This window comes from Haemorhous mexicanus, chromosome 6, assembly GCF_027477595.1.
Source record: "Haemorhous mexicanus isolate bHaeMex1 chromosome 6, bHaeMex1.pri, whole genome shotgun sequence".
NCBI lineage: Eukaryota > Metazoa > Chordata > Aves > Passeriformes > Fringillidae > Haemorhous > Haemorhous mexicanus.
In genome coordinates this window covers 24819713-24841564 of record NC_082346.1, presented here as the reverse complement: position 1 = coordinate 24841564, position 21852 = coordinate 24819713, and the positions used below count along the sequence as shown (strand labels likewise).

The following is a 21852-nucleotide window of genomic DNA, read 5'->3' as shown; positions in this document are numbered from 1 at the left end:
AGGTAGACTTGCTCCTGGTGCACCTGGTAAGACATGCAGCTTTTCTGTCTGACTTCTATAATTAATACACTGTTGTGGAATTATCTGACTAGCAACTGCATTCCCCAGCAAGACCCTGGATTAGAAAGCACCTGTAGGACTTCCTACGATAGCACAGATTTTTCAGTATGTTTAATCACAGCAAGCACATGTTGCATATTTTGTAAAAAGGAAATGCGTATTTTAGAAATGTACTTCTGATGCTCGACGGGAAGCGATCAGATATTTATAAACCACTATCACATCGTCAAAAAGAAACCAAGCCCACAGTTCAGTATCAGAGCTGCAGAGGTTTTAGAAGCGCCTGTTCTTATCTCTGTGTTTACAAGCAGTGTAACACATTTCGAGAACATCTGGCCTTCACACTTCAGTTTGAAAGCCAACATTTAAGAAGGGCTTCAGTCCCTATAACTGGCAAACTGAGAAAGTTCTTTGCTATTTTCAGCCTACACACTCATGCTTGCACAGCATGACTGTATTTGCAGGACAGCATTTCTCTGATTTAAGCAAAACTTTCCATACATCAAGACCAGAGATAGAACTCTGCCAAAAATGGGAGGAAAAAACTGATCCTAAACCCGACAAACTGTCCCAGAAGTCATTTGATTCTCCTCTCCCCCTCCAAAAAAAAAAAAAAAAAAAAAAAAAGGCAGAACAAATTAATCAACTTACCAAAAATAGCAGACAGAAGAAATAGCCAAAAGTACAGTTTAGTGGACTTTCTCTTTTTAATTACCACACATTAAAATGTTAGTTGTGCAACAAGCTCTGCAGGTCAGGTCCAGAAAGAGGTTTCTACACCGACTAAAGCCAGCACACAATGCAGTAAAAATGCAGAGTTTTCACAAAACTGGTTGGGCAACTCTGTCACTTGACTACATTGGCTCTTTAATCGCTTCAAAAACGAGACCAGCTCAGCTTTGTTTTCTGCACTTGGAGCTGCCAAGCTGCAAACCCTCTGAAATGGATGTGCCCACCAGCTCCCACTGCCATCTGTCAGTGGCATCAGTGTGTCAAAAGCAGTCCCCCTGCTCTGGCCTGCCCCACACCTCCCCACAGAGGAGCAACACCTATGAGCAGGCCCTGCACTCCAAACTGCAGCAGGGAGACCAGCACAAACAAGGACCATTCTGCTTGTGCTTACCTGCTTACCTGATAAGCCTCTCCCCAGCATGGTTCTGCAGCACAGGGGATGTTTCCAAGTGCTTCCCTGTGCTAGTCATCAGCCTAGAAATCTCAGGTGCAAGGACATGCACAGGAGAGGCTCCCCTACCTCACTTCTCATGCAAGCAATGCCTTGGAAGTCAACAAGTTTCCTTTAAGGAGTTGCACAATATCCCTCCCAATGCCACTTGGCTTGGAGACACCTTCCTCAGACTCTGCCAGAGCGCCCAAAAGCTACCACAATCCAGGCAGGAAGAAAGCCTTTTTTTCTATTTTATGAAACAGCAACAGAGGCTGTGAGACTTAGGTAGGAGCCAGGTAGTATAACTGATTTTCATCTTTCCTGCCTCCTCCTCCCCCCATAAAATGCAAGAGGTCAAGGTCAAAGACTTTTTACAGTAAAGTTCCCTTTCCAAACAAACTGGTTTTCAGTTACTTCCATTTTCTCAGATGCTAGGGCAAATAACTAGTGGGTGGTTAGTACAGCACACCCATGACAAACATGTTTCTGAGAAGCTACAGCATCCGCTTGGCCTGGGAAAGGAGGATTTCCTACTCTTTGGTTCTTTTCAGGAATTAGCAGAGAAAGTAGTTTTACTTCAAGGGCAGGAAGTTTTCCACAGCTTAGCAACTCACACAACACAAACAAACAACTCCTCTCTGCACCTGCCCTCTGCTTATTGATTCTTCAGACCCCACACCTCCACAGACAGGTGGATGGGGCTGAGCAGAGCCTGGGCACCAACACCCAGCATAGGAAGGAAGCTGAGCTTACCCAGCACCACTCCCAGTAATTGCAGGTTCTCCTGGAGTTCATTTCATAGCTGAAGCCAGACACTTTCCTAAAGTCAAAGTACTAGAGATTGCCTATTCAGAAGGGCATAGGGCAATGAGCACTCCCTTGTCCTTCTCAGATTAAACTCTGGAGGAGCTCCGACACCCTGCCAAACTGTTCTGACTCACCAGAGCAATGAAGTCCCTTGCTGCTGACAGCCCACAGGAGAATGGAAGTGTCCTCCGCCACCAGGATTCTCCCCAAGACCTCTCCCCCTAGAGTACATCCACATGCTCTCAAGCGGCAGAAAGAAAAAAAACAAACCAACAACAAACCAAAAACCCAATACCCACCAGAAAGCAAACAGAAGAGGCCTCGGGCTTGTTATTCCAAATGACTGTGAAGCTTTAGAATTAAGTAATCTTCCTTGAACAACAGAAGAGACAGGCTAATAGTCTACTTTAATCATATCACATGCTTTGTATCAGACTCTTTGCTGACAGCAAGGCATTGATCTAAAGAAGCTGTGGCTTTAACCCTTTAGCCCACAGATTAAGTAGAGCTGGACGAGTACTGCAAACCCATCATGACTGAAAAGTGAAAAGAAGTCCTACTGGCACAGGAAAGTGCCTCAGGCCACAAGGGGATACATCTTTTGGCTTGCTATCGGAAACAATCATTTTACTATTTGTAATTTCAGAAAACTTTTGTTTTGCCAAATAGACATTTTGCTAAATTTAGTTACTTAACCACCCCTGTGCCCCTGCTAGTACATTGGCACTGATACCTGGGATTCTAGAGCAGAAGAGCACAGACCAGCAGCTGTAGCTATTACCCCTTTTCAGCAAGGTCTGCCCTACCATCACCATGGAACTCCAATCTGAAGGCCCCCACTGCAGGCTGACAGTACAAGAATCAGAAGTACAGGACTCCTGCTAGATTCTCACCCAAAGTACCTCATGATCTCTCCCAGATTTGCATACCAGGGCAGACAGGAGAGGCAACTCAGCCAAACCATTTGCTACAAGCAGGCAGGGCCAGCTGAGCCTGGGGTCTCCAAACTCAGTGGTACAGAATCACACACACTGTGTCTGGCAGCAGTGACACAGCCACTCCAGGTTACTCCCAGACCCAGCCACTGCCCCAAAAGAAGCTGTACGTCCACCAGACCATCCCAGGGTCACAGGAGACCTTATGCCCTGCTGGAGCATGGTCTGCCCTGCTGACACTGGGAGCATTGTCACACAGTCTGACAGTCAGACAGTCAGAGGATGAACATTTCACAACATCCTGAGTTTCACACCACAGATGCCACTTGACACTACCAAAGGGTACGAATGAAAAGAGAAAGCTGGAACTATAAAAAGCTCCTGAGGAAGAGATTCTGTCTCAAGCAGCCCCTGTTTCCAAAATGATGACATACAGAGGGCAGGAGGGCAAGAAAAGCCCTAAAGTGCAGGACTTTAAATCACAGATATTTTGAGTCACTTCCTGCTACTCAAAAACATTCACCTCAACCACATTTTCCCTCTCCAACATCACGGTAAATAATATGAATAGTTTCATATTTGTAACTGGCAGTACCTGGCCACAATAGCCAAACCCCTTGCTGCCCTTATCACTCTGAGGATGCAACACAGAAGTTATTTCAAACCTTGCTCTGGAACAGTCAGTCCTAACACGGGCTGCTTTACAGTCTCTCAGATGTACAGCAGCATTGTCTAGCACTTTTTCCTTTCACCTTTAGAGAACACTCTCCTCATGCCAAGTTCTTCTGACAGGAGACAGAAAATGGAAAAGAAAGCAACATTGTACAGCAGTAAAGAGCAACGCTGTGAGGAGCAAGAATAACACAGCATGAGCTGTAACAGAAGCTGCAGTGAAGCTGCTTTGTTCCCAGTCTAAGCATTTTAGGAAGTGAAATGCCACAATAAGAAATCTCAGCAAGACAAGGCTGGAAAGCAAAGGGGTCCTCTAGAAAGGTCCTCCTTAGCTAGTTGGAAGAGATACCCAAAAACTTTTGGTTGCCCTTCTATGAAGACGGTCCAGAACTCCAAGGCAGGCTGCAATACACAGAGGGGTTTTGCTGCCCTGATGATTGTTACATTACTATGCAGGCAATCCCAGCAGAGATAACTGGAGCAAGACAAAAACATTGGTTAGTGACAGACCTGCCACCTGCAGTTAAGATCACTCCTCCAACACCACCCCAAAAAAAGAAAATAATCAATCAATCCTTCTAAGCAATCCATGTGTAGGTTCTGGACAGAACTGTTTCAAGCCAAGAAGAACAGACATATGGGATAGGTTCCCTAGGAATTTGGCAGTTAAAAAAGACAGCAAGACTTTGAAAAGCTGGGTCTGTTTTGGGAAAAAGAGGGGCCTCCTTGGAGTCTCCAGACCTATGCACAGTGGTCTGGAAAACGGGTTCAGCTGAACCTGAACCAGGAGAGGCTGGGTGGCCTTTTCTTTCCTGAAAAGGTCTCCTTTTCTATATTTAGAGCATAAATATTTCCGAAGACTATTTGATGGAGGAATGCTAGAAGAATAAGATGGAAAAGAGTAGTTCAGAAGTATTTACTTTAAAATAAGAAAGAACTCAGAATAACTAATTTACAAATAATCCAATGAGCCTCAGTGCAAACATAAATGCCCCCTTTTCAGGGAGAAAAAAATGCAGGCTGTTCCATCTTCAATCAGTAAATCATGATTGAGGCTAAGACTACTTCATAATAGGATTGCAGACACAATTTTTTTCTTGCTTGCCTCTGTCCCACCGCATTGCTGTCTTTCCCCTCACAACCCACTTGGTTTTATTTCACACCGGGTGCACAATTTTTAATCAAGCCAAATCAGCAATCCCCTAGAACTACAGCAAGAGGTCTCATGCATGCTACCTGGCAGGTTATGGTAGTTACACATGGCTCCCTCAGCCCCCAGCATTCACATCCACCCCTCGCTAGTGCAGCAGCTTGAAACCCAGCCCAGCAAAGCCCCATTGCCTGCTCCTCCTCCCACCCATCACAGGGCACCAGGGCTGAGATCCTGGGCACAAGAATAACCTATGAATAACCATCAGACAGCCCCACACAGCTGCTGACCTGCCTCAGCTCACACATGGCTGCACAGGCTGTTCTTCCTGACAGCAAACACCCTGTGGCAAAGGCTCTCTCTCTTCTGGGCAAACAAGGAGCAACTGTTAGGTTCCCAAGGGGCAGCACCGGGTGCATGGCCACCTACTTGTAGACACACCGGTGGGTCTTGCCAGTGGCTGACAGCTGGCATAGGAAGAGGTTTCCTATCTGCCTGAAGCTACACAAAGTAGGAACCTAGTGTTTTACTACAGGATCAAGTCTAAATCGCTGCCACAACAGTCTTCAAAGCTGCAACATGATGGACTGGTAATGAATGCAGAAACACCCAGGCTCTGAGGCCACCAGCAGGACTGCAGCACCAAATCAAAGAAGCCTTTGAGGTCTCGGACTTGGGAATTAAAACAGCTTGCCATTCCTCAAAACAGCCCTTCCTTGAAATAGTCTATTTTGCCAAGGCAGCAGCCAGTTTGATGCAGTTTTTGACATTAAAAAATTCCCAAGAAGTTTTGGCAACTGCCTTTTTGTCACCTCAGTTTCATTCCAGGAAGCCCTGAGTCAGAACACCTCCCCTAGCGTGAAAGGGCGAGAGGAAACTCTGACATTTCGGGTCCTCTCACATCAGGCAGGAGAAGCACCAGCAGCTGTGGGCATCACCAACCCCTCAGGAGCAGCCAGGACCACCCCAATCATAGCTGCACTTGCACAAGGGGTTCTCACCCCTGGAGGATCTGGAGCAAAGGAGCTGCTGAGCTGTGCGTACCGAGAGCAGCCACCCCTGCAGCAAGACCCACTTGGAGGGAGAGGCTGGGGCCCGCTAGCAAGGCTATCTATCACACAGGGCTCCATTCCCCCACACCATCAGCCTGCAGGAACTCCTCTTGTACCTGGAGCCTCTCCCCCCCACTCCTGTGCAGTCCCCTCAGAGGGGTGCAGCAGACCCCTTGAGAACCAGGGAAGGGCTGTGCCTTTACCTTGTTTCACACGGCTCACCAGGGCTTCTCCCCACAGCTGTGGTCCAGCACTGTTCCATATAGCAGCTGCTGAGCAGAAGTCCTCTCTAATTAAAAGAGCTTCCTTTGGGAATAGGCAGATTCACTGCACAGCTCTGAGTGCTCTTTAGCTATTCCATGTGCATAGCTGCAAGCAGGCATCAGAAAGGGACCTGAATGCAAAGAAGAGTCCAGCAGCTTCTTAGACCGTTGGGAAAGTACATTTAGGCAACTGGAGTTTTATCTGGTCCTCCCTCCCCTGAAAGACCTCAGAGGTGAGCATAATTAGACCTCCTGCCTGCTTTTTAAGGCCCAGTTTCTTCCATTATGCAGCACAGATGCTGCAGAATAGCTCCTGTATCTGTTTGGTCGGTGCAAAACACAAGGCAGCAGCAAGGGCAAACAGTCTTGCTCACCTGCAGGTCAGCAGTCTGTCTCCTTAATCTGAGTCCTGCTCTGCTTCTGTGTTTTAGAGGACGCCTAGCTCCATGACACAATAAAGGGAGTGAGGGGACCAAAAGGCCGAGGAAGCACGCTGGGAAGTTGAGGACATTCCAGCAAAGCCACTCAAGACTGACTCATCACTAGCAACTTCAATCCACGACAGACACATGACCAGTTCCACAGCAGGCAAGAGGACACTTTGTGCCACAGCACCACATGAAAGAAGGCCCAGAACCAATGCAGCCCTAGAGACAGTGTCCTGTTACCATACCACTCAGAACAGCACCTTTTATGCAAAGAATACTCTACAAATTAATTGATTACAAGCAGAGAGGAAAGGAGGAGAGCAGTCTGCATAGCTGCTTTTGAAAGCGGCCATAGCTCTGGGGACTAAAGTCCAAAAAACCCCTTGACACTACCACCACTGAATACACAGCTTCTTTTCAATTTCTTTCCACACACACTCCAAGTAATGCTAAGTAAGACATTTGCATGACCAAAAAGAAATCAGAAAAAAATCATATAGGAAGGGAATAAGACATTCCCAACACAAATATTTTTTCCTCTATTACTAGAACACTTAGAAACTGAAATGCCACAAAAGATCTAAAAACCTTCCTGGAAAGGTCTAACTAGACTAAGTTAGTACACATAATCTATTTAGTTTAGACTTTGCAATTGATTCCCAACAAAACTGCTAACGATCTATCACAGGAGACATGCCAGCTTTGAATGCTGGGCATTCAGAACTTGCATATTCTTATATTATGGGATGATAGTAGCAGCCCTTGAAGTCCTAGTCAAGTGCCAAAGATGCCCTTTCCACACCAGCCCTGCATGCTGTACCAGAAGCCCAGCACCAACACAGCTCAAGTCGTGGCCTCACAGCAACCCAATGCACAAACCCCAGAACCAGGTCACTCGAACCTGTGCCAGTCTGGTGCACCAGCCCAGGCAAAACCAGCATCCTGGAGCAGCTTACTTTTAAAACTAGACAGACAAGATGCTGCATGAAGCCTCTCCTGGAGAGGCAGGAGCTGAGGGCATCGCATTCCTGTGTGGTCCCTTGAACCCATCCTGGCAAGGGCACAGAAACCTCATGGATTACAGAGACAGTGATGCAAGCAAGGTGCAGGAGAAGAATGTGTTTAGATCCAGTGACTGTAACCCCTCTTCCAGAACAACTCTGGGAAACAGCCTCCTTCACTCCCAACAGGTATAGCTACTTTACAGCATGTTCAGTCCCTGCTGTGCAAACCCCTCTGAGGTAATTCCTTTCCTTTCCCAAACTACCCCCTTGACAGTGGAACAGGAGGGACCAAGGGCAGTTCCCAACTCCAGCTGTGGGAAGATCACCTCAGTGCAAGTTGCATGGCTGCAGCTCTGACAGCTCATCGGTTCTTTTGCTTGCCTATGAGAGACTATGAAGCAGTTTTGTTGTGCCTACAAAGGGAACGCCCCATTATACAACTTCAAATCTTCAGGCTGCTGGATATCCTAATGTATACAGTTCATCCCAGATCAGCATTTCTCCAGTACACATGGCCATGGGATTATCATCATACTGGAAGAGATCAGCAATCTGCTTACAGCTCAGTAACAATTTTGTGGTAAAGGGTAAAGCGCTTTCATGATGCACCTGCCTCAAGGCTGTGCTGCAAAGCAACAAAATTAAGCAGCCCAGTAGCATCCTGAACAAATTCCACCAGTACTTCGCTTTATGCAAGGTTCTTCCTCTGGTCCTTCTCAGTTCCTGAGCTCTCTAAAGACAGGGCACTTACCACACCAGCAACTTTCAGATATTAAGTACATGCACAGGACTTTGGTTTGACTTGCTCCTTAATGGTGGTGTCCCAGTAGGTGGTGTCCCAGTTCTGAAGCCCCACCAAGGAGACAAAGAACTAGAGCAGTCAGCCAGACAGCCTGTGCACACACCTCTTCCCACAGGACAAAGCCTGTCCCCAGCTTAGCCTCCTTCCCTTTCTCCCCTATATTTACTTTGGATGAGCCACAAACCACCCAGTTTCTCTGTGTTCAAAAAGACACATGCTTGGGTTCAGAGCTGGCAGTCTCCAATCCCTGTTCTCATCCCCACAGGCTACTGTTTTATTCCCTTTTTCTTCTCTGATCAGCCAGACAGTCCCTTCGCAGAGCTGCTCACAGTAACGCCTCATCCTTCTTCCAGAAAATTAGCTAGCTCTGAATCTGACAGTGCACACAAGAAGTGATTTAAGAAATCTCCACTACGCAGTTCCTTTGCTTCACTTATCACCCCATCTAGACTGAAGTCAGCCATTAACTGCTTCACTGTTTCCAGGCCCTGATAGCCCAGAGAGCTTTCAGCAAACAGGCTGTGCCACAGCCAACCAGCCGTCAAGGAACTGCTGGCGCTGACTGTGCCTCCTGTATTATTCCTTTTACCATGCCAAGACAGCCTGTAATTTTTAGCCTTTCCTCCATTTCATTCCCTCTAAGAATACAGAAGAGCCAAGAAGACACAGAGGTGGTTAGGTAATGATTGCATCTCATTAGACAGTTGCTAAAGGAAAGGTGGCTCACTCAGCCATCCCTTCACACGTATGTCATTAATCAGTAGCCTGTAGAAAGCTCCAATCCCACATTCCTCCAACAGTTGCATTAGTGCAAGGACACAGTTTATTTCTTTGCCCATTAAAGCTGACCAGCACATGGTGGTGGGTAGGCTACAGGGCCCAGCCACCCCTTTGCTACACAAAAGGACTCCAGGACTCTGGATGGCATGATCCATGTGCAGAGACAAATGAAGACAGGGAAGGAGGAGAAGGGGATACAGATGTCATGATCCTATTTTAGAGAGGTGAAGTTAAGGCACTCTAGGGTGAATTATTACTGCCATAATTCTTGGCAGGAATAAGTTAGCTTTGGTGCACGCAAGTTTTTCCACAATGGAAAGAGAGGAGTAAGTGCAAGAAGGCTGTGGCTCCAATCACCCCTTGTTACACAGGCCCACTGGAAATAACTGCTACCTCCTTCAGCCTTCCAAGCTACTCAAACAGAGCCTCAGCCCGGACAGAACCCACGCCTTCTAGCACCTCCCACTCACCGGCCAAGAGAAACCAGACCAGGAAAAAGGTGGCTGCCATGCCACAGCCACCATTAAAGCGAAGAAACAATTACAGCTTCAGCTAGCACGGGGCATGATCCAAGTCCCAGCATCCCCCTGGCATTCCCATAACAGACCCTATCCCATCAGGGCCCAAAGGTCTGTGTGGCAATGCCTTTTGCCTGGGCTGTGTGCCTTCTGCTGCAGCAATGCCAGCAGGCACCAAAAACCACAGCCACAGCTTGAAATGCGTCCTGGGGCCTGTGGTTACCAGAGGTCTCTGAACTCCCACCAGCATCCCTCTGATTTAAACATCTACTCGATATACACCTGCAGTCCTGAATAGACCCTTACTGCCTCACAGCTATGAGACCAGAAGAGTGGTAAAATCTACCCTTGGTTACAGTCAGATGAGAAATTGCATGTGAAACCACCCCTTGTACTTCAAAGAGCTTGAAGCAGAGTGGTTTGAGTAGCAGGGACAAGAAAACCTTCATGGAGCTGTGGGAAGGCCTCCTTAGAGCATTTCCTGCAGCAGCTCACAGTTGTACGTCACACTACACCTGCCTGTCACCGGAGAACCAAAATAGAGACAATAACAGTAATGAAGAGAGTCCAGATGAGCCACATCATTAAAGCCACTAAATCCTCTTAAGGGAGGAGCTTCCATGCAGCAGGACAGAGATTGCCCAGAGGGAGGGAGGGCTCTCTCCAGGCACTCAGCTTGCATCTTGCTCTATTTCTGTCGCACACAGGTAGGAAGCTGAACAAACACTGCAAGGCTTCACCCAGCCCTGCATCACAGGGATGAAAATGTCATCTCAGTGGCCCCCAGAGCTCTTGACAAGGATCGAGAAATGCAGCCAAAGAGGGGTTTAGGTCCAAAGAGGCTACACCAAGCAAAGATATTCTGCTAGCAAGATCCTTCTCTAAAAGGGGTGCTAAATGACACAATGCTAGGAGTGAGGAGAGGCTACTCACTCCTCTGAGCCACTCCAAATCCACACACAGGCTTGCAGAGCAGTTGGCAAAGGATCCTCTCACCTGTGTGGGCTGCCCAGCATGAGCAAACATCCAAGGATTTTATTTTTTTTGTTAAGAAGCACAACTGCAGCTCTAGGAGTTCTGCTCCCACCAAAGGACCAAAAACAAATGTAAATGTTAAAAACCACCTCACTGTTGCAAGAGGTTCTGCTGTGGAACACTGGCAGGTCTTCCGATGCCCTTGCAGTGACACTGCAGAACAGGTCACTGACTGTACCACCCAGTGCCCTTCTACCTCATTAACACTTTCTTCCCTCTTAGTGCTCATGAAAGTATTTAGTAAGAGCTGAATAATTTGTCATTTTTACAGTTTGTCATATGCTTGACATCAGCATATGGCAGCACACTACTGAGACTACTGCTCTCACTAGACACCTCCATCTAGATTTTCAGAGCAGTGTTTTGACACTTTGACCTTGTGGTCCACCAAAATTATTCTAGCCGCAGGCTTCTGCTTGACAGTTCTCATGCAGTGAGCAAGCTTCACGGCAGCAGGCTCACATCTCATGCCTTGAAGGGGATTTTTCTTAAGCCCAAGATGTCTGAGAAAGTTAAAAAAAAAAAAAAAACCAACAAAAAAACCCATGGAGAACCCATAGAGAGGAAGTATCAGTGATGGCCAATTTCAAGACAGCACTCTCCAGCTGTTCACCCTCACTTGCACAGAAGCACACGGGTGTTGTCAGAAGCTAACAACCCAGAGGCCTCACAAGTGGTGGGATGTGTTACATCCCTGTTAACCTCTACCCTCATCAGCAGCTCAAACACCTCCAAGAGCAGCCCTTCTCCCCAGACACTATCTCTGGGAGCACTGCAATAGGACACTACCCTCCCTTGCACAGCTAGTAAGTTTCAAGCTCTCATATACAATATGCCAGAGCTTGTCCAAGACTTAAGAACACTTTATCCTACCTAGCTTTACAGTTTACTGAATCCAATATTTAGATCCCAGGATGGTTGGGTTTGGGTTCTTGGTTTCTTATTTTTTTTGTACCAAACACCCCATTTTACATGCAAGCATTCACAGCAGAGCTTTAATGCTCTGGGGCAGAATCAGCATGCCTGGAGCGCAACAAGCCGCTATCCCCTAATCAACAGATTTGTTACCAGTCACATTGCAAATGCAATTCGCATTTACATCGATCCAGCTGTTGAACTGCAAGCGCTACTCTGAACTGCTCACAGGGATCTTAAAAAGGAAGGAAGGAAAAAGGGACACAGCAGGCTGGGCCAGCACCAGATTTCTGTAGTCGGAATAGGGTAAGATCGCTACGGAAGCATCTAATCCAAATCTTGGAAATCAATCAAGACAGAGCCGACTGAAGCCAGCTGTATGCCCCGTCTCATCAGCAGGCAGCAGAGGCACTCGGCCGATATCTCCGCACAGCAGAGGCCAGCCGGACCCGCTCCTGCGGGCACCGCGTCCGCTGGAGCTGGCCGCTGTCTCAGGTCGCACAGCACCTTCGCCAGGGGTTCGCAGCTCAGCCCCCGACTCGAGTGTGGAGGGACGCGCCTGGGGGCGCCCAGCAGCGGGGACTGGCGCCCCGAGCGGCTCCCTCGGCCCCGCAGGCACCCCGGCCGGGAGGGGCGCGGGGGCTGCCCGAGGCTGCCGGCCCCCGCCGGGGCTGCCGAACCGCAGTGGGAGCTCCTGCCCCGGCCACCAGAAAGCCCCGCAGAAAACCCCCGGGAAGTCCCCGCCGGGCACGGCCCCTGTCCCGCCACGCCGAGACCCCCGGGTCGAGAGGAGCGGGGTGCCCGGGCGCGGTGGAGGGAGTCCCGGCCCGCGCCTCCCCCGCCCGTGCCGCGCCGCTCCCCGGCCCCTCTGGGGCGGGCGGCCGCAGCGCTCCTACCTGCTCCGCTCGGCGGGCTGGGCACGGCTGAGCTCGGCGGAGCGCTCCCCCCTCCGCCGATGTGGCCCCCGGGGCGGAGCCGGCGGCTGCGCTGAGCCGGCCCCAGGGCGGACTCTGCCCGGCCCCCGCCGGGTGCTGCGCAAGCCGGCGCCTCGCCCGGGCCCGCCGTGCCCGCGGCCGTGGGCTCTTGCGCCGCCCGGGCTCCGCGTACCGCCCGGCACTGCCCGCTCCGAGCCCGTCCTGCTCGCTTTTCACATCGAGTCTCGAGTTTTCCACTGCCCACCTGTGCGGCCTCGGCCGCCGCCTCCTCCTCTCCACCCGAGCCCAAAGCAGCCCGCTCCGCTCGGGCAGGTGGCCCGGCAGTGCGCTGGGGCCCTTTGCCCTGCTCGCTGCACTTGCCGTGAGCCCGTCTCCTCCCGCGAGCGCCCTGTCTGGCCCGCCAGTAGGTGCAACAAGCGCACACACAAACACCCCTTAAACCTCTTTAAGGCCACTCGCAGCTTGTCTGGTCGCACGCTGTGGCTCCCTGCACAGTGAAAGCAAGCGTGATGACCCACCGAAAGATTTTTCTAGTGGGCTATTTCGCTGCCCCAGTGAATCCTGTAAACATCAATCAGGCTGCACATTGTTCCCCTTCCAAACCCCGTTAAGCTCGTGTTTGCCCCAGTGCCTCCAGCACTGTGAAGATGGTGTGGTGTTCGCATGCTGTGGCTGCTGTTTGCTCTGCTGACCAGTGCCACTGCATTGTTTCCATGGGCTTCTCTGTTTTGTGTAGTGTATTCGCTCTGCGCAACAGGCAGCAAGCTCAAATCACCAGCTCTTTGTCCTTGGCACGTGGCATAATTAGCCCAATGGGATCCTGCCTCTTCTCTCCTGGCAGAACACAAATAAAAATAAAAGTGATAAGGCAGTCTAACACTAACAACGTGATTCTCTGTAAATCCTCATTTCAGAGATGCTGAAACCAAACCCATCAAGCCAATCCTAAAATGAAGGAAGGTCCCTCACCCTTCTAAGAAGCAACATTCTTCATTTTCGTGCATTCTGCTGGCAGGAGGAGGACTAGCCAACTCATGCAGCTCAAGGTTTCAGTCCTCATTACTGGGGCACCAAAAACAAATTTGGCTTTTGTACTGAAACAGGTGTACCATGGCCACCTTACTCTCTCCTAACAAGATGTCTCTTGGTCATCTTTCTGTGTCTGAAGGCAGATTCCTTACTATGCCACCAGGCTTCAAAGAAAATAATTTAAAAGGTCCTTTTCTGGGCTATGCTTTGTTCATTTCATTTACTTGACCTTCATTCTGGCATTTAGAGCCCCATCCAGTCCAAACTTTTCCCTGCAGGTCCAAATAATTTCCTCTGGTACCAGGATTAAACACATCCTTCTTCCCTTTTTCAGCAGTGGCACTCAGCAGCTTTCCCACTAGCCGGTATTTTATCCTGTGGACATACTTTCTGTCAGGATAAGCATGTGGCCATGTAATGGGCAAAGCCAGGCCACATAATAAAAAGTCTTCCTTCATGCATGGATAGCGTGAGGCAGGAGGGGCTGTGAGAGGAGACTGCACCTGGAGAGCAGGAGTCACTTGCTGGGTACCACGCACTTTGTGTGCAGCACGCTGGCTCCACATCCTCCTCCGTGCCACCAGCAGGTAGCTGCAGGCTTGTCAGCTGGCATGAGCGCTCAGCTGGGGAGAGGGGATGGAAATGCAGGTGCTGAGGCAGAAGAGGGGCATTAAGGTGGAAGTGAAATGACTCGCTCTGCAAAGGGGTTTTTGTGGGTGTGGTGTCACCACCCCTATTTCTGCAGCTGCTCACAGCAATACCAGGCTATCCATGGCCTGCAAGCTGCCTAATTTTGCTCAGACTCCTTCCTCATAGCAAAAAAATTCATAAGGCTGGTTGTTAGTGTCTAAGACAAGGACAAATTATGCTTGAGAATTATGTGGGGCAATATCTGAAAACTCATTTACAGCCAGTAATTGTCTTTAATTCAGACATCTGCTCAGGCTTATGCCTGGACTCTGTAAGACAGAATGCTTACCTATAAAGACACAAGGGTTGGTGGGGCAGGTGAAATAGCATCTGCCTGTTCTTATATTTAGTCTTCCTCATCTCTGTGCCAACAGATTATCCAAGCCTACAGGTACTGAGCATGTAGCTTGTTCCTGATTCTTACAAAAATTGTCCTACTTTGAGGAAGGAAGCCTGGGCTCAAAATATTTCCCCTGAGGATTAGTGCAAAGGCTGTTTCTTAAAGAAAATGGGTTTTAAATGAAAAGTGGTTACAAGGTACAGTGCAAATGGATTGTGCCAGCAGCTCTGTGCCTGAATTCATTTGTGTCAGAGGCTTTGAGGACGGGATCCGTGTTAGCAAGGGCAGTGTGGGAGTACATATGCATCAGTGACTGCATGCATAACTGGTTATGCTCGAGTGCCACTTGGATATGAACCAGTGAGTCCAGAAAAAGCATTAAGTCTGTACCACTGCATTTGTTGAGAGAAGGGAATAGGTTTTAAAAAAGAGCTTCCAAAGTGCCTGAATTTTATTAGAAAGTCTGACGTGAATCACGCTCTTGAGAAGGCTTGCAACCCGGACTTGGCAGCAGAGGAGAAACAGATCTACTGCGATGTTGTAGCTAAGCTGTGCACAGATGGCAGACTAAAAGCCCAAGTATAAACAGCATCTTTTACAATGTACACATCAGGCTGGGTTCTCAGCTAGTGATTAGACAAAAGTGCTTGTAAGAAAACACCCAGGCTGGAGAAACCCACCATTATGTGGCGTGTAAGGCCGAAAACTGAATACCATTTCAAAGGCAGCCAGAGACCAGCCAATGGGTCATTGAGCCAAGCAATCTGTTTTTGCCTTGGGCCATCTTCATTTCAAACACAACAACCATTCCCTGTCAAATGAATACTTTCTTTTTAGGAGGAATTAATCTCTGTACCAAATCAAGTCATGGCCTATTCTGTGGGTAAACAAGGGAAGTCTGCACGGGAGTCCAAGTCCCTGGGATGCAGCTTCATACAGGTTCTGATTCATTTGTACACAAGGTCTGTTTCCTCAGGCACGAGGGAATGCTAATGCTCTACACAGAGCTGGCTGGCTGTGTTTTTATGGCTGCTTGCAGCCTTGCCCAGGGCTGTGAGAAGCTGCACAGTCCCCACTGCTTTGTAATGAAAAGTGCAAAAATGGCATGGGTGGCTGCTGATTATGGGTGGCTGCTAATGATGGAGGGAGCTACCTCATTCTCTGTTAGTAGACCCATGTCTGGCTGGGTAGGGGCCATCCTGGAACAGCTGGATGCAAGCAAGAAACTTGCCACCATTTTATGTATAGGCAGCTCTTCATATCTCTCTGAAGCTGGGATGCAAGGTCTCAGGGTAGTTTGACTGCAAGCTGCAGAGTGGAAGGGACCAAACTTCTTTTCTTTAGTCTCAGAGAATCTCTGAGAATAAAGGGTTTGAGCTGCAGCTGGCACAGATTGCTGTCCTGTGCCGCACACACCAGAAGGAGGAAATTAGTCTTTGGCATTAGGGAGAACAGAGAAACAGGAAGACACGTGGATTTCTAGTGTTTGCATATCTATTTCCCTTTAAAAGTCTTTGAATTGGCCTCACACTACTGTGACTCTAACAGAGGAAGGATTTCTTTGCTGATAGGGCCAAAACATTGAGTGATTCACGTGATATAGTGACAAGGACTGTAATTATCAGTACAAACTGCCTAACTTAAAAAAAAAAAATAAAGTTCTTTCAAAGTTGCTTTGACAAGGAAAAAAGACTTCAAAAATAGAGCAAAGAATTAAAGAATTGCTGGGGGGGGGGGGGGAAATGTGTTTCTGTTTAAACTCCAAGTTAAAAACAAAATGACCAAACAACATACAGTTCATGGTTAGTGTCTGTTTGATAGCACAGTATAAAATAGAAAGAATGCAAAGCACAATCTAAAATTATGAATTTTTTCAAGTCTTAATTTGAAGTGTGTTCATGTCACTGCAAGTGGAATCCTCTTTTATTTGCCCCAAGCTGTGATTTTGTATCAGATTAGTTATATAGGAAGAATAATGGTTAGAGTGAGCAGCCATAAAAGTGCAGTGGCTGCTGAAGCTTGTGGCGCAAGAGGGGATTATTTTAATTTGTATTAGGGAAGGACATGTTTATCGAAAGGTATGTTTTCAGGACTAAAGTATTTTTAATATTCTGTGGTTTAGGACTTCGAAGTTCATGGCAGGTTTAGTAAACTGATCTTATTTTCCTGATGACCAGTTGCCCTCCCCTGGCTGAAATGAGAAATACAGGCAATTGAAGTTTTCCAGAACCTGGACTTGGATAAGCTAAAAGTAAACTGTTCTGCCAGAGGCATCATATAACTGGGAAGCAGATTTGTCCATAGTTGGGTTATTTTGGATCCTGGTATGGGTCCCTCACAGCTGACTAATACAGAGGTGACTGCACTCCCAAACTTGGTATTTTGTGAGAAAATGCTGATCCTCCTCAATAAGTGCTGGAAAATCCAACACACAGGGATGTGTTTTCCTAGGCACTAGATTTGGGGCTATTGAACTCTACGTTTTTGTGATCTGTTAAGCAGTAGCAAGTATGGAAGCATGTGCCTCCATGCACATTGGATAACTATCTGACCTTTGAGATGGGAAATTTGCTGGAAAAAATCATCAAGATTTACCATCCTGGGCTTTCCATAAAATTTCCCTTTTAAAAAAATCTGCATAGAAACAAATCTCAGAAGGTGTGTGAGCAGGTCACAGATGTCTCTGGATTGAGAAGAATCCATGACTGTTGCCATGGGCTTGCTCATTTGAGGCAGATTATACAGAAAATTACTGGAAGGGTTTCAGAAATACATCCCACTCACTAAGGAGCTCTTGCTAGTTTTGCTGAGCTCATGGGCATGCCTGGACTAACAACATCTACAAAGTGAGGCTTCGGAAAACTAGGTGAATCTAGGACTTAAACCAATTTTACAATCCTCCTTGTGCCTTTTGCAGTCATCTTTGGCAACCAGATCATAATTTCAAAGAGACAGCATTCAGGCTCAGTCCTTTTAAACTCCTGTAGATATGGATGAGCACCTGAAGAACTTGACTGTTTTCCTGAAGCTTCTATAGTAGACACCAACATTCTTTTCTTCCTCTTACACAGCAGTATCCTGCTTTTTAAGTGTGCTCTCTTTCCTTAGAGATGCAAGGCGTTTTGTTTGTGTCTTTTGCAGGCATGCTGATTTTGGCTGGGATAGCGTTAATTTCCTTCACAGGGACTGGTACAGGGCTGTGTTTTGGATTTGTGCTGAGCACAGGGTTGATAACGCAGAGATGTTTTTGTTATTGCTGAGCAGGGCTCACACAGAGCCAAGACCTTTTCTGCTTTCCATGCTGCCATGGTGGTGAGGGGACTGGGGGTGCAGGGGAGGTTGGGAGGACACACAGGACAGGTGACCCCAGCTGAGCAAAGGGATATTCCAGACCATATGGCATCATGCTCAGTACATAAACTGTGGGGGAGAAGGAAGAGGAGGGGATATTTAGAGTGATGGCATTTGTCTTCCCTAGTAACCATTTCATGTGATGAGGCCTTGCTCTCCTGGAGGTAGCTGAACACCTGCCTGCCCATGGGAAGAACTTAATTAATTCCTTGTTTTGATTTGTTTGTGTGCCTGGCTTTGTTTCTTTTTTTTTTTTTTTTTTTTTTTTTTTTTTTAATTAAACTGTCTTTATCTAAACCCCAGGTTTTACCTTTCCAATTCTCCCCCCAATGCTGTTGGTGGGGAATGAGCAAGCGGCTGCGCAGGGCTTCATTTCTCACTGGGGTTACTTTGAATCCCAACCTCCTGTTCAGAGAGCAACAATAATGTCCACTGCTCTTTCAGGAACCAAGTGCAATCTTGTTTCTAAAGGCAGATTGCTGGAGCACAATAAGTTTCACCTATAAGCTTCTTTTGATCTAATATTTACAGACTGAAGTGATATTCTGGATTTTATGTGCAGGTTTGCACTGTGAGGTTACAAAATGCCAAAGCACTATGGGATTAGTACCCTCCCACAAGATTTGAGCTCTTTTGCTTAATATCTTTCCATAACAGTATTTCTGAGGCTGGGCTGCCTACTAATTATATGCATTTTTCTGCATGGTAGGAAGAAGGAGCCAGAGTACTGATAAGATTGCTTTCCTTCTAAGTTCATGGCATCAATGCAGAGTTGAATGCATCTGCCCTTGTCTTGCAAAGTATGAAGAAGAGAATTGGCACTAGAAAAACATGGCCACGTCTGGGCAGATCTAGACATTGTTCATTTCTGTAATCCATGTTGACCTGGACAAGCTTCATCTGATAGAAGACTGAATAAATGTTTTTAAACACTCATCTAGCTCTTGAAATTTCTTTTAACTTTCTTTTACATTGGATTGAGAGGAATGAACATTGCTGATCCCCATTGATCTGAGAGGGGTGTGTGCAAGGAGAGATACTCTTGCCTAGGCAATGTTATTTCCACACCCCACAGCTCCAGAGACTGGTGAGCAGCCAGTTAACATAAACACCTCAGAAAACCCCAGGAAGGAGAACCCAGTTCAAGGTCTGCTGAAGTACATGAGAGCATTTGGGAGCTGGTACTGGCAGGCTGGGTATTTTCCCAGGGAATTGTGTGCAGCACTGGCATGATTTACCTGAAGGAGCAAGGCGAGTGGAACAAACAATCCTATGACACTAATACCCCTTACATAAGCTCAGATCCACAAAAGTATTTAGAGACTTAATTCCCTTCAATTTCATTTATTAAGGCATCCAAGTTCCTCCTAGCTATTTCAAATCATGCATTGGAAAGAACCTCTTTTCCACCTTTGCTCACACATATGCACATTTCAATGACCACATGGCCAGTGAAGTGCCCAAATGCACCCCTGCATCACCTGCTTAGGCACATAAAGCTGCAGCAAACCACACAGAGGAATTAAATCCTTGAGAGCCGCTGGCATCTTGCAATTAGCCATGAGTCTTTCTTCCACTTGGTGTCTCCCTTTAGTCTCAAATCTGGGGCTGGATCACCAGTAGCGCTCTCTTGGGGATGAATATTTGTTATTTGCACCATATGAAGCACCCCAGTGTTTCAGTGGTGCACCATGACTCCCCTGTGATTAGCAACACAGAAAACTCACACAATGTGAGACTCCCCTCCCAGGTGTGTAACTTTGCTATATGCTTCCCATCAGTTTTAAATGTGTTTAGGAAATTCAAATATTTATTTTTGGTTACTGATTGTCTTTGAGAAAGAAATATATTCATTGTCTAATTTGATCTAATTTTTGTCACAGAGAGCTAGGGCTGGTTTGACTCTCCCTTTAATAAGTGCTAGAGAAGTTCACAGGCATGCAAGAGAAATGTAAAGTGTTACTTCACTGAATTAATAAAATTGTATTTTTTTAAAGGGATGATTTCAAAATAACACTGAATAAGAGCACACTCTTTGCCCATGTGCAGAAACAGAAAAGGCAAGGAGTACTTCTAAACTTTCTTCATATAGTAGTGGAAAAAATCTGGGAGGGGAGGTGATTTAAGCTTTTTTGCACTGGAACCCTTTTTTTTTTACGGTATATAAGAATTACTTGGTAGGGAAATCTGTAAGTTTGGATTCCTTTTCAATTTATATATAGTGCAAGCCAGTTTTTCAGAGACTAAAGATACACTTGAATTTTCTTCTTTAAAGACTTCAGATATTTGCAGCTACATGGAAAACACTGTGGCTCATGGCATATATGTTCTAATGTGCTTGATTCACGCCTGGTTTTGGGCCTTTTCTGTTCTGCCAGTTCCCTGAGATTAAATCTCTGAGAGAAAGTTGTCCAAATCTAATATGTTTGGCAGTCCCCTCAAATAAAAGCTCCTTTCTCCAAAGACTGCTTGGTGTCTTGCTTAATTCTGATCTGGAGACCTAGAGACTAGACTCTCAGCTAGTATAAATGAGGGAAGTATACCACATAACAGCAGCTGAGGATCTGGAAAATACTGTCTACCAATAACGTCTTACTTCATGTGGGTTCTATCCAAATAATTCACTAGCCCTCCTGTGGGAGAACAAAGCACTGTATATTTCTTTTTACGAGCTGTTTTGCACATAAATGCTCTTTGCAGGCCTAGTACATCTTCACTGAAACCAGTGAGAGCAAGTTGGCAAAATCTGTGTGCAGCTTATTTTAAAATCCTTTTAAAATCACAGAGGAATGTTCATCAGATTGCAGATCCCAGATGCAAAATAACTGCAAATTGTGCCAGCATTTTCTTAGAGCAAATCCGAGATAATATATCATCCTTTTGCTGTGCTTGTGTGGGATGAGCAGGGTATCCTGAACTTTCACAGCTGTGAGATACCTGTGAGTTTGGATGAGGATGGACATGCCATCTAGCGGCTGCCTGTCCCGACTGCTTGGACAATCTTATCACAAATTATCAACAGGATCCCTCGTTTGTCTCTGGAAAGTGAAAAAATAGACATTACAGAGTTGCATCTGAAAATCTTGACTGGTCTATCTCTTCCCTATAGCACCAAGCTTGGAAGATTTCTGTATCATGGTTCATCTGGTTAGCTGGATTTTCGGCAGTCATTGTTTCTAGTAGTCAGTCAGTCAGGGGTTTGTCCACTGTCCCTTCCTCTGACACAAGAAAAGGTGATTCAGTTACTTGCTGTGGATAGAGGTTTCCCTCTCCAGAAGATTTTGCCCTCTTCCAGTTGCAGGACTTTCCGTGCCATGCCCCATTTCACTCCTCCCCTTTTGAGCTGTCTCAGCAGCTCCACTTAGTCCCTGGTGCAGGGGTGCCACAGGGGTGGTAGCACTGCAGAGGAGGCTCTGGAGCAGCTATAAACAACTCTTTAATTCTAGTCCTCATGCCAAAAACTGACTAAGGCTGCTATGAAAGGGGTGTTAGATGTGGGAAAGCAATTTTCAACCCTCAGGATCTTGCTTGCCACCAGCAGAGTTTCCCCAGCAAGAAGAGGCAGAGAAGCATATTCTACGCTCTCTCTAGACACCCTCCACTGAGCAATCCCATACATCAGGCCAATATCAAATGCAACCACAGAGGAGGCTTTCCCTTATCTTTCAGGACAATTACCAAGCTATACATCACTTGAACAGTATGGGAACGATGGGAGGTTGTGGTTTCTAGTAAAACGGGAAAATCTTTTCATGGTTAGCACTAGCAATGAAATTTGTTGCCCACCTCCATCTGGGCTGAGCCATGGGTAATCATTCTTGGAGATGAGCTTCTCTCAATGTCAAAGGGCAAATAAATAACTAACTATGTGTGGATGTGCGTTTCAAGGAAAAATCATGCTTTTTTTCCTTCTCCTTTCCC

General features: G+C 47.0%; 1 protein-coding gene across 4 annotated transcripts in view; it reads right to left on the bottom strand.

The window, feature by feature from the left end:
• Positions 1-12611, bottom strand: part of CD82 (CD82 molecule) — a 38963-nt gene extending 26352 nt beyond the window's left edge. Inside the window, exon 1 of one of the 4 annotated variants that reach the window (XM_059849283.1) lies at positions 12483-12611. The gene's annotated coding sequence lies outside the window, so the exon portion shown is untranslated. Of the gene's footprint in view, positions 1-711; positions 868-1183; positions 1331-12482 lie in introns of those variants that run through there. The other 3 variants (XM_059849285.1, XM_059849284.1, XM_059849282.1) reach the window with 3 other exon arrangements.
• Between the last annotated feature and the right edge of the window lie 9241 nt (positions 12612-21852).